This window comes from Myxocyprinus asiaticus, chromosome 13 (assembly GCF_019703515.2).
Source record: "Myxocyprinus asiaticus isolate MX2 ecotype Aquarium Trade chromosome 13, UBuf_Myxa_2, whole genome shotgun sequence".
Lineage (NCBI taxonomy): Eukaryota > Metazoa > Chordata > Actinopteri > Cypriniformes > Catostomidae > Myxocyprinus > Myxocyprinus asiaticus.
The window spans coordinates 37,792,435-37,804,884 of NC_059356.1; the positions used below are offsets into that span (position 1 = coordinate 37,792,435).

At 36.2% G+C, this 12,450-nt stretch overlaps 1 protein-coding gene across 3 annotated transcripts in view; it reads right to left on the bottom strand.

Annotated features, from left to right (window-relative positions):
* Positions 1-12,450, bottom strand: part of spop (speckle type BTB/POZ protein) — a 176,227-nt gene that overhangs the window by 148,650 nt on the left and 15,127 nt on the right. For 2 of the 3 annotated variants that reach the window (XM_051714740.1, XM_051714737.1), the window contains exon 2: positions 8,906-8,989. The exons of the other annotated variant lie outside the window; for it this stretch is intronic. The gene's annotated coding sequence lies outside the window, so the exon portion shown is untranslated. The remainder of the gene's footprint in view (positions 1-8,905; positions 8,990-12,450) is intronic. 3 annotated transcript variants of the gene reach the window in all.

The following is a 12,450-nucleotide window of genomic DNA, read 5'->3' on the forward strand; positions in this document are numbered from 1 at the left end:
AGACAGAATGTGTCTCCTTCCTGAGCAGTATGATGGCTGCATGGTCCCATAGTGGTTATACTTACGTACTATTTGTTTCTTACTCATACCTTTCATATCACTTCAGAAAATATGGATTTAACCACCAGAGTCGTCTGGAGTACTTTTATGTTGCCTTTATGTGGACTTTGGAGCTTAAACATTTTGGCACCCATTCATTTGCATTGTCTAGACCCACAGAGCTGAGATATTCTTCTAAAATCTTCATTTGTGTTCAGCAGAAGAAAGAAAGTCATACACATCTGGGATGGTATGAGAGTGAGTAAATGATGAGAATTTTTATTTTTGGGTGAACTAACCCTTTAATCTAAAAATTACAATTCTGTCATCAACATGTTTATATATGTGGGTTGCCTTTCCAGTAACGCAGTTCAAACCAAAGTGAACACGCGCAATGTAAAGTCATTTCAAAGCTGTGCAGCTGTGCTTTGCTTCACCAGAACAGAAAGCTCACCTCTGCTCTCTGATGGAAGGACAAAGTTATTATGCTGTCTAATGAGCTTTAGAAAGCCAATTCCTTGTCATGCACAATAATAATTAAAATATTGATACTTTGTCTCAGTGCATCCATTCAACAATGCAAAAGAATCTTAATACTATACTATTGATTTTCACACCTTTACCGCAACGAGACAGGAATAGATACAATTCCCTTCATCTGACAACAATACATGGAGGTTACACATGTGTCACAAAAAGCAGTGAGCCTTCTACTTAAACAGCATTTGGGGGCATAATGGGCAAATACGGAATATGCCTATGATGTCTAGTTCTCTTGGCTTTGTTACACAGCAATAAAAACAAAACAAATCAGAGACAAAGAACAATCCAATAATGAGTACAAAAAAAGTATAAAAGCAGATAAGATTCAAATAGTGGCTGTACTAGCACTGTGCTGGTGGCACTGGTTTGTGTGTCACACTGTTAATGTAACATCAAATTGAGTGCATTGGTTTGTAGGTTACAATATAGTGTACTCTGTTGTACACTGCACATTTTGGCAAATATTGCAGTTAATCCAGGTATATTCAATGCATATAGAAAACTTGCTTACAATGCACAGTATACTGTACATAAATACAGAAATAGTATGAGTATTAGTATGCTTTTCAGAACATAGTCGAGAGATCAGTATGAGAGTGAAAGCCTGTAAAGTTCAATAAAACAAATGTAAATCAATGCTAAAGCTGATTCAGGTTTGCACCCTCTATGCGGCTGAATCAATTTTAGGTTCAGTAATTCAATTAAATAACTATCATCAAAAGGAGCATCAGTACTTAAAGAGTGTGTACACGATAGATGAGAGTGAGAGAGAGATGAAAGGAGAGAGTGGAAGAGACGGATAGAGATAGATGATCAACTCAGCATTGGATGGCAATCTGTGCTGGGATAGATGAGAGAAAGATGGAGATAAAGAAAAAGAATGAGAAATACAGAAAAATAGAAAAGATGGAAGATGAGAAACAAGGTGAAAGTGTGAGCTGAATGAAAATTGATAGAGAGAGAGTCAAAGAAGAGATATGGGGGGGAGGGTAATAAAAAGAGTTAAATAAAGAAAAGCAGTATACGAGTATATGCAGGAATGTAACTGCTACAGCGGATGGGCATGAAGACGTCACACAGACAAGAGTTTCTGCTGTGTAACCGAACTAAGCCTAAATACAGTGATTTCTGAGTTACTACATTGAGTTTTTCCTGTTTATAATGGCCATAAATTACACAGTTGTTATCAGGAGTCGGTCATTAAGAACAATAAAAAACTTAGTCATGAAATCTGATTTATATGGGGGGCGGGGGGGGAGAGATAACATTTACATCCAAATGGATGGTAATTTACACAGATGCCAAACCCCAAAGTGGTCATCTGGATTCAGTCAGACATACTGACTATGGTTACATGGACACCAGAAAGCAGCTTATTACAAGAAAGCGGGTTATTGTGAGAAAACAGCTAGAGGTCGACCGATATTTCGTTTTTGCCGATTAATCGTCACCGATAACAGATTTCTGGAACTATCGGTTATCGGCACAAATCCACACCGGTAGTTTTTCCCCGTTGCGCCCGGTGCTGGAGCTGCTGGGAAGGGTCTGCTGACGTTATACAGTAAGAAAGCGGCACTTTACTGAAGCCTTGTGGCGTTTGTTTTGACATTTAAGACCACACTGGATGGAGCGGAACACTTCAGATGCAGATTTAAAACAACAACTAAAAGGTATGTATACAGTACACTATAGTACACATTGTCATATCATTATAAAGTAATTAATTTGTTGACTAGATGCTGCATTAGTAGAGAACAGCAGTATGTTTGCCGACAAGGCTGAGAGGACGCTAACATTAAAGCTAACCTCAAGCGGTTAGAACAATGTGACAAAAACACATGCAAGTCCTACCCAAATATTTAAATGTCACGATTGTTACCATCTATTTGCATTAGTTTATATCCATGAGGTCACGTTTATGCATTTGTTAGCCAGCTAAGTTGCATTTTTAAAGCTAGTGATGTGAGAAAGCAAATCAATATCTTCATGAAGCCAAGAGAAATATATAAACAAATCAAAAACACATCTGATTTCAATTAAAAAATGTTATCCTCACTGTAATATGATGACTTCAGATCGATCACATTCTTGCACTAAAAAAGGCTAGTCACAGCGCAACAAATACAGTTTAACAGAAAGCAGGTGTCTCAATATTCTTTTTAAATTATTTCTAATTAGACACATCATCTAAAAAACAGCCTCCTCCACGAGACGCTGAATAAACAAAAACAAAAGGGAAACAAAGATGTTCGTCTAGCGCACGTTTACATAGAAAAAAATGGATGGTTGCAAAAGCGTTTGGTGTGAACAGCCCCTTACAGTTGGTGGAGGTCTTTGGCCACTGCGTCTTGCTCTCTTATAAGCGTTTCTCAGATTAAGTAATGAGTTGTTTAAATGCTTTGTCAGGAAAGATGTTCAACTTGGAAATGTGTCGAGATCCTCACGTTCGGTTGCAGTATGTTGTGTTCCATCTGTTTGAACAGCCCCTGTCCTGGGCTCATAGTATGAGCTGCTTCACCACCGAGTTCAGCCGAATACCACTGCTATCTGTGAATATTTCTACTCTACATACAACTGTACTGAATAAAAAAACAATGTGGTATTTCGCTGTTATTATGAAGCTTGAGTCTGGAGTAGAAGGGATCAGTGCAAGTGTAACACCATGTGAGCAGTCTATTGAAGCGTTTTCCCCCTCATTTTACTTTTGACTTAACATTTGAGAATATGGATCGAAAATTTTTATATATTTATTTTATGCACATTAGTTGAAAATTAAATGCTCTTTTTTTAACAGCCAGGATAGGAATGTTCCATGCAATAATATAACGGTGTAGAATGGTTTATGTATTTATTGCACCCTCTTGTGGACTAAGGAAACAACGTCAATTTAAAAATCAGCTGACTTTAAAATTTGAATATTAGTATATATTTTATACTAATTACATATATATTAATATTTTTATATTTATTTCATTTTAAAAAGTACAATACATTTTCATGGTTCAGTCAGTACCGTTTATTTTTGTAATAAAGTTCAGCACTATTTTACTTTGTTATTTTTTCATTCAGTATCAATTTGAAAAACTATCAGTTGATTAATCAGTTATCGGCAGGTACTGCCCAACTTAGTTATCGGTAAAATCCACTATCGGTCCACCTCTAAAAACAACACTCCGGTTTACATGCACAGTTTAAGCGCTGTACTCTTCACTCCCGTATACATGCAGCTCGTTCAGTTAGCAGCTTTCTCCACAGTAGGGTTGCTCCGATACCAAAAGTTTGGCTTCAGTACGATACCAGCCCTGGTATCTTGGTACTGATACTAACTCGATACTTAGGCAACAAATAAAAAAACTCTGCTTTTTATGCAATTACACAGAAAATTATTGACAAAAAAAAAAAAAAGTATTTTCCGTTTTAATTTTTCTGGATTCCATGTTAAATGTTTTAATTAAATGTTGATCAAATAGTGTTTAATCAAATACATACATTACAAATACATTTTGTAAATGCAATGACTGGAATTGTTCGGTTGAAGGGGGTACCAAACTGTGAATCCTGAACAAAACAGTTTGGTGAATACATGTTTACACATTAGCTTCCACTCAGCTGGCAAGGTATGAAAGTAGCTATGTGGTTAGCTAGTAAGCTATAAGCTTGTTGTCATGGAGAGTAAAAGACGGATGTTGTTTATTTTACTTTCCAGCATTGCGTCTCACCAACTAGGTAACAACGTAGCATGAAATCAACACTCAACAGACACAATCCACCACCACACCGTTGTCTGCTGAGCTGCAAAAATAATCTCTGCTTACCTTTCAATCTGCTACGTTACTGACTGCACTGACAAACTATACTGCCGTGCAAAGGCAAAAGGCCGTAACTTCGTTTTTGGTCGAAAATGAGTTATTGATATTTTTGAGACATTCAAGACCTCCTTTATCATGTGGATAAGTATCTTGAGTCAATTTCATTGTTTTTTCGAGAAAATAATGGGTTGTCTTAACAGTAACTTCCAAAAGCCCAAGAGAAACCAAGGCAGAACTCCGTAACTCCAATTACCGCTCTTTGACTTTGTTTTGGAATGCTCAAATTGAGTTAGGGTACTCTGCCTTTGTTTAGCTGTGAGTCAAAATGAAGTTACTGTGCTGGCATGGAGTTACTGTACTCTGCCTTTGTTTTTACATTAAAGTTCACCGTGTTTAAATTACGGTGTAGCCTGTGTACTGTCATACATCTGTCATTGAAGCAATCTGACACACACGATACCTGAATAAAAGTGTAGTAAACAAATATTGTTGTGTGTTTTTCTATAGCGTTTAAGGATGGCCTCTTGAGGGAAAATGATGGTTGAGATGGCTTTGAAACACCGACATCAAGGTCAATGATGTTTAGCTACTTCATTTAGCTAGCTAGCAGCTACTGATTTTATGATCACACATAAAATCAGTAGTAACAGTTCGCAATTAAATCTGTCCTACCTTTTCTAGTAACCCGATAAAATCCATGGCAATGAACGTCATCGCAGATGTTTAATCCACAAGCATTCTGATTTCTGAGCATTATTCCTACTTGCTGGCGTTCACATCAATCCACAAGTCGATCTTTTAGGCTAGGCTACTTTCAATTCGATGTAAAAGCACTTAGGCTAACTTATGTCTTGTATCCTTTTACGTTAGTGAACACTGCAATAAATAAATTAAATGGTATCCAACCACATGTATAACTTTTTGTCTGGATGTCAGTTACGGTCAGATTCAGAAAAACAATTAATATAGTCACATTACTCTATGTTATAGCCTTTGAGATTGGCCAGTCCAATCCACCAGTCAGAGAGCTGTGCATTGGAGCATGGTAGCCAAACTTAACCCTTGATTAACCAGCTCTGGCACTACCTTGTAGGCCTGTGGCTGATTTATTATCTCTTATTCCAATCCCATGCATTTTAAATTTGTACATGATTTGTTATATCTTTGCATTCCATTATTAATTAAATTATTATGTTTACTCATTAGAAATATGCTTATCTTGTATTTATTCATATAATTGTCACCTATCTGCAGTCAACCTGTTAGTTTTGCTGCACACCAATTGAAGATATTCTTTACCGCTATGGAGGTATGTGTCATGTCTAATGTATTAAAAATACCATCAGAATACAACCAAAGCACAGGATAGCAATAAGTACATGGCTATAAGTAATTGTAAATCATCCAAAATAAATGCCATGATCACTAGATTTTATACAGGTGTTACTATAATGATTTTGTAAATGGTGATCAGCAACAAAATATTGATAATGTGGAAGTTACTGCCTTTTGCCTTGGCATGAATTCTCACTTTTTGCAGACAATAAAAAGGCAGAGTACATTAACTTCAAAATAGGGGTCAAAAGTAAAGTTTGAGCTCAAAATTTTTTTATGTAGATAAATTTCATTACTACAACATCTAATTGCCAGATTTTCAGTGTCCTACCTATAATACATTTGGCTGGACAACTAAAAAGTCATTTTTCTCAGTTCCACACTCTAGCGAGTTAAGGTCTTTTGCCTTTGTAGGGTAGTATAGCTGGCTAACATAGTAAACAGATGTGATAAACATGGTGACATGGTTGTCAGGAACAGGGTTAAAGTTACAGTAGTTATATTGAAAAGGGAAAATGAGGGGCTTGGGTAGCTCAGCGAATAAAGACGCTGACTACCACCCCTGGAGTCACAAGTTCGAATCCAGGGCATGCTGAGTGATAAGATGCGTGGCTTGACAGTCTCAGACACAGAGCCAATTGACACGGGGCCACCACGAGGACTTAGAGCGCATTGGGAATTGGGCATTCCAAATTGGGGAGAGAAGGGGAGAAAATCAAAACAAAACAAAAAAAAAAAAAAAAAGGGAAAATGATGGGGTCATTGTTTATTAACTTTCCGGTATGTATTTCACAAACTAGATAGCAACTTACCATGAAGACACCGCTTATCTCCGCACTGTCTACAGAACCACAGCTCAGCTCTGTAAATAATGGAGTCAGTGCGTGCACTGCTGGACAAACTACATTATGACACCAATTCTAAATCACCCCAAGCATTGCTTTATGCATTATATGTTCTGCAAAAAAAAAAAAGTTTTCATATCTGCGCATATCAGAAAACATATACACTGATACCGATATATCTGTGAAAGACTAATATCGGTCGGGCACTACATAAAAGTAATCCATACTCTCCACTTGTTAGATCCATATCTTCAGAAGCGATAAGTGTGTGAGAAACAGATTAATATTTAATTCCTTTTTTACTATTAATTTTCCTCCCTGCCCAGTAGTTGGCAATATGCACGTAGTCAAAAAAAAAAAAAAAAAGTGGAAGTGAAGGTGGAGATTTCTAGTAAAAAATGACTTAAATATTGATCTGTTTCTCAACCACATCTATCATATCACTTCTGAAGATATAGGATTAACCACTGGAGTCATATGGATTACTTTTATTCCTTGAAGTGCTTTTTGGAGCTTTAAAGTTTTGGCCACAATTCACTTGCATTAAATGAACTGACAGAGCTTAGATATTCTTCTAAAAATCTTCATTTGTGCTCTGCAGAAGAAAAAAGTCATATACATCTGGGATGGCATGAGGGTAGGGCTGCAACTAACGATTATTTTGATAATCGAATAATCTAATGATTATTAGAATGATTATTCAAATATTCGGTCGATTATTGCAACGATTAATCATTAGCTCTTAACCAACTATTCAGCTTGTACCTTGACTTAAAAGGTTGTATTAAATGTGCTTACTAACAATAAAGAGGACAAAATCATCTTTTAAAAATACTTCTAAATTACATTCATTGAATTAAAGGGAAAAATTCAATTATCAAGTGTTTTGTCTTGTTTTCCATTTTAAAATATCTAAAAATCCTTATAACAAGATACATTTACCTGATAAACAACACATAAAATATTTAGGCTTGCTTTCAGAGAATGTATCTTGAATATAATTGAATTCTGCATACAAGTGTGTTTTTTCACTTGTTTATTCTTCTGCCAGTGCAGTAAAGTCAAAATACAATTATATTCAAGATATATTCTCTGAAAGTAAGTCTAACTATCTTATATATTGCTTCAGGTAAATGCATCTTGTTTTAAGGATTTTTAGATATTTTAAAATATTTAAATATTTAATATTATATTCAACATTCTCAGACAACACTTTTTTCTTCTGTAGTATAGTTCCTAAAGTTAAATGTACTTTTAAAGGAGTATTAGATATTAATATTGGAAAACAAGCCAAAACAAAAACAAATAAAAAATGTAATTTTTTGCAGTGTATAATGGGGTGAAGACAACCCTCTCACCTTTTTGTTCACATCGATCCATCTTTAACTCACAAAAAACAAACTCTCTCCTTAATAGAGCTGCATATCGCAGATTTTCTTCACGATAGGATACACACCGCAACACATATGTATTATGATTCACTTCGTGGTGAGCCATCACGTTATAATCTAACTGAGGCAAGTGTGTGAAGGACGAGCATGCCCACACCAGAGTGTACATCAGCCGGATGCAGTTTCAATCTCTCCTCCTTAGATCAGGTCACATCACGCGACTCATAGAAGCGGTGCTGACCGCACAGAGAAATGCCAGTTTCGGAGTTTATACTTATTTACATGACCTGCTTCTGTATTATTTTAACTTTAATAAAGGATGCATTAAAGACATAACGGCGAGGTGTTTCCTTTAAAGATGCTCTGACATGCAAGTTTTGCTTCAGTGGAACGGCAGCACTGGTTCCACTGTATTTCACAACGAGAGTGCTTCTGTATTTAGTTATTTTGTATATTTGAATAATTTCCTCATACTTTGCGATCTACATCACCTGAAGCTGTTTGGAAAGTTTGGAGTGCGTCTGGACTGTGAGCTGTTTTATCTCCTCAGTCAGGCACAAGCCGCAGTGCTGCTCTCGCACACCATTAGTTTCATAACTGATCTCATGTTACGTTAAATGAGATCTAATTACTATTCGACATCGTAAATTTTTGTCGACAATGTCTGAGTAATTGTTGAGAATTTTCATTTTTTATAGGTGAACTATTTCTTGAAGCTGGGATGAAGTATTTTAACATCTAAAATGTTACACACTTTAGCTTTAAGTTTTAATTTAAACATTTTGCATACTGTTACCAGAAAGTGTACCAGAAACTACTACTTAGTACTAAAACATCTTCCTGTCATTGTCAGCAAGTGAATAAGAGAAAATAAGAAATTGCCCAGCACGTCCATTTTTTTCTGACCAAAATCACATGAACGTACATCATAATTACAACTTACGAATTTCCAAGTAGGAACTTCTCAGGACGACTTGAAGGCAGCATTAGGCTGAGAGAGCTACAAGGTGTGTTCTTCAGAGTAAAGCTGCAGTGTTTTAAAACAGATGAGAGAGAGAACGTGTGTCAACATAAGGAGCGCTGCTGCCAGCTGTATGACAGATAGACACGCTCACACAGGTAAATCGTAGATAAACACTTGCCCTCTACACATTTCACAAAGACATTCAAGGGCAACAAGTCATGATCAGATGCTCTCTACCTAGACTGCTTCAATTTTCTTCCCGTTTCTATCCGACCTTTCTACATTCAACCACATTCTTTCTAATGCTTTCAACTTCACCCTTGATGTACCTTTCATATACAACCCCTTATCCTATCTGTGTATTTGGCATCAACCATCATGTCGTTTTCAAGAGAAAACAATCATTAAAAGAACACATTTTCTATGGACAAGAAGCATAATGGAAAGAGAGGAGAGGAAAAAAGCCACCAGAAGGACATAAGATTACTTTCTCGGACGTCTGAAGAAGGTCACAGGTGAAAGATAGATGGAGACAGGTAGAAAATGGATGAAAGGACCTATGAAGATGAAAGTGTCTGGGTGAAAGAGTGATAAAGAGTTTGACACCAACTTAATAATCACTGTTAATTGATTCTGCTCCTGAGAAGGTGACACAAAGAGCTATAAAAGGAATCAGTATGTGTTGCTGTCATGAGGTATTCGGTCACTGGTACGAGTGGGTCCATAAAAAATCTCGACATCATACCTGATGGGAATGACATCATACCCCTCAGAGACAGGCGCGCAGCTTTGATCAGAAGCACAGCTCTTTAAACTAGCGGACATGTTGATGAGACGAGACCCAGGTCACCCAATTGGATAGACAGTGTAAAGACAGAGATGAAGGAGAGCAAATGTGTCCACTCTGAGAGGTCCCATTCGTTGATGAACAGAACTGAATGGACATCCTTTTAACCAATGACACACTTTAACACCAGCTGCATTTTATTTTTTATTATCAGAAAGAGATTAGTGGTTGGGCTTGGCCTGTTTTTTCAGTTTGAGATGGTTAGGCCTATTTTTGGGGCCATTTTAGCGGGCAAGAATGTGTCTTACAGATAAACAGGGTGAGGAGAGGAATGTTCTCAGCTTCAGATGGAGAATGAGATCCAATGTGCATTGAACTTTATACCAATAGTCCTAAGTTTTGCAAAACAAGGAGGGATAGCAGTATTAATGGACTAAAACCATCAGGAATTTGAAGTTAGTGGTATCTAGGTTTTAGGATCGCAAACCAAAAAACTGACAAACCATATTGAGGCAAAACTCGATATTTCGCAAATTGCAGCATTGTTTTCTGTCCACGTGATCATAAGTGAAATGACCCGTCAAACTTTACAATCTCTCTATTGCTTGACTTTACCCCTTGAATTATAGTGCCTACAGAAACGATGATCTTCGTGACTTTCAGTTCCATTAGCCTAACTGTTCTCCGGCATGCAATTTTCACTTTTGTGCATCTTTGACTGGACTTGAATCACGGTTGTTGTGTCCAAAGTCTAACACTCTATCAGGTGAGCTACCAAGCAAGCTAACCGTATAGGAATAGGTGTAGTGTGACATTTCAATATATCCCGAACCAAAAACTTGATATTTCGAAATTTGAAACATTGTTTTCTGTCCATGTGATCATAAATAAAATGACCAGTCAAACATCATAATCTCTCTATCGCTCGATTTTACCCATACAGCATTATTACACTGTTTACAGGGTTCACAAAGGGTCCTTGAAGTGGTTAAAAGTGTCGGAATTTAGCTTATAGAAATTTAAGTACTGGAATACCTGGAATATTTTGTTGAAAAGTGCTTGAGATTAAAAACTGACCACTTCTTCCATGTAATATGTATCCATCAAAGATGTGATCCCACACTCCACTTTCATTGAATAATGTGTCTTTTAATATCCTCTCTATTCTTTACAGTCAGATAGAAAAGTAAAAATAATATTAATTTTAATAACAAATAGCATGGATGCACTCAAAAACTGAGAATTCGCTCTCGTTAATAAATGAACTGGAACACCTGTGCGAGTCTGTGAGATGCGCATTAAACTCTTAAAATGACAGTACCATTATAGCACTTGTTATACAAATGAATGTAAACTTAATGGTGTTACTTGTAAATTGTACACATAATTTTAAACATTGACAGCTCATATCACTATTATATACAATTTCCAGAAATAATATAAATTGATAGAATGTAGCATCTTTATCATTTTAAAAAGTTATGATGTGATCAGATGATCATGTGATCATTTATAAATTAAAATGTGATCATAATCTAGACAAACAAATTACTAAAAAAAAATTATAATTTTCACATACTTTTTGGGACCGGTTCTGTTCAGTCCTATTGCTTGTTCTGCACCTGATCAGCCTGAAGACAGGGCGGAGTTGAGCTGTGTGTCGGTAAGTTAACTAGTTTGTGAAATACATACTGGAAACTTAATAAACAATGACCCCATCATTTTCCCTTTTCAATATAACCAATATAACGTTAACCCTGTCCCTGAAAACCGTGTCACTCATGTCTGTTTGCTGTTAGCCGCTACCGTTTGTCAGTGCAGTCAGTAATGTAGCAGATTGAAAGGTAAACATCAGAGCATCTATTTGCAGCCCAGCAGACAATGGTGCGGTGGTAGATTGTGTCTGATGAGTGTTGATTTCATGCAACGCTGTTACCTAGTTGGTGAGACACAATGCTGGAAAGTTAAATAAACAACGTCCGTCTTTTACTCTCCATGACAACGAGCTTATAGCTAACTAGCTAATTACGTAGCTACTTTCATTGTTGTCAGCTGTGTGGAAGCTAATGTGTAAACATGTATTCACCAAACTGTTCAGGATTCATTTTGGTATCCCCTACATCCGAACATTTCCAGTCGTTGCATTTATAAAATGTAATATTTAGAAGTCTGGTTTTCCACTGTTGAAAGTTTCCCCTGAACTTATATAGCAGAATACGGTGCAACACTGCTGCCGCTGTTTATCTTGACTCGGCAGTATTAATATAGTCAGCATTTGACTGACACTAAACAGTACTGATGTTTATTTAGCTATTTATTTTATTTGTATTTATTTTTTATTTAAATGGTCAGCAATTGACTTCTACTAAACAGTACTGATGTTTATTTAGCTATTTATTTTATTTGTATTTATTTTTTTATTTAAATGGTCAGCAATTGACTTATACTAAACATACAGTACTGATGTTTATTAAGCTATTTATTGCATTTTTATTTATTTTTAATTTTAATGGTCAGCCATTGACTGATACTGAACATACAGTACTGATGTTTATTAAGCTATTTATTGTATTTGTATTTATTCTTTATTTTCTCAGTGTTCATTTCTAGAATTTGTTGAAAATAGTAATAATAATGTCAAATATTCTTTGATAAAAATATTTAAGAAAGCAGCCTTTTGAGTACCTTTGCATAGTCATATCGGTGCAAAATCAGTGAACAATCCAAAAACAATGTT